Genomic DNA, 1,018 nt, shown 5'->3' with positions numbered 1-1,018 from the left:
TAGATAATGTTTTCTTAAAAGTTTGTACCATTGTATCGTTCCTTAGGTTATTAACTTTTTTTATTCGTTTTTAAAATTCCCACTATTGTATGAGTATTCCGCTTTGCTCTCCGTATTTTAAATGGTATGTGCTATTACGACTATACAGTATATTACATACCGATCTATTTATTTTTTTCGTATAAAATAAAAACAAAACATTCTTGATCTCATCAAATGAGTTTAAAGATATAAAGGACCAAATCTAAAAGGTATTGACACGAGTTGCTACGTTCAGTAGCACATTAATTTTAAAATCACTAATCATGTATAATAAATTTGCCAATTAGTATGAAAAAAAATTATTGTATGGATTATTTTTTCTCTACGTGATATATTGATGATAGTTTCATAAAGTATGTATAATTATAAATTTAACCTATATTTTGAACAATCAAGATTAAAATTGTCTTCTTTTTTTTTCAGAAGTCTTCTCCAGGAGAGAAAAAGAAGTGGACCAACTGCAGCAACTTTAAAAATATCAATTTTGTACATCGAAGTTCAACAGAAGTTTTCCATCTAAATATTCAGTTTTAACAATTGAAAATTCGTAGAATTATTCAATTTGGAATTATCAATAAATGTGTAGTATAGAAAAGAGTGTATTTTATATTTTCCATTATCTATATATTTCGAAAAACAAAAGTGTAATTAAATATTAACTTTTCTCCAAATATCTTGAGTTTTGTGACTTCTTTCATCTATTGTGTCGACTTAAAATTACCTATCAGCTTCACACTGAGTTTAATTTTATTACTTATATCTTTTAAAATTTTTATAACGAAATCTCCGAGGCACAAAGAAAATATCAAGCTTCATTTTTCTCAAATGATTAAAATTCAGTTAGTACAATTTAACTTAAGAAGGGAAACTTTAATTTGAGGTATTAGACCACATCGATGGCTTACTTCATAAGGGTGCTATGTACATTTTCACTAACTTTATGAAACATACAATTAAACTTTTCAAATTAATTTTC

The 1,018-nt window shown here is 25.9% G+C and overlaps 1 protein-coding gene across 3 annotated transcripts in view; it reads left to right on the top strand.

Moving 5' to 3' along the window:
• The window catches only part of Polr2D (RNA polymerase II subunit D), a 92,404-nt gene extending 91,750 nt beyond the window's left edge, over positions 1–654 (top strand). For 2 of the 3 annotated variants that reach the window (XM_067047651.1, XM_067047650.1), the window contains exon 5: positions 466–654. The gene's annotated coding sequence lies outside the window, so the exon portion shown is untranslated. The remainder of the gene's footprint in view (positions 1–465) is intronic. The other variant, XM_014434515.3, reaches the window with a different exon arrangement.
• Positions 655–1,018: the final 364 nt, after the last annotated feature.

This window comes from Halyomorpha halys, unplaced genomic scaffold (assembly GCF_000696795.3).
Source record: "Halyomorpha halys isolate HHAL.00 unplaced genomic scaffold, Hhal_1.1 Scaffold46.1, whole genome shotgun sequence".
Taxonomy (NCBI): Eukaryota; Metazoa; Arthropoda; class Insecta; order Hemiptera; family Pentatomidae; genus Halyomorpha; species Halyomorpha halys.
This window is presented reverse-complemented; position numbering and strand designations above follow the sequence as displayed.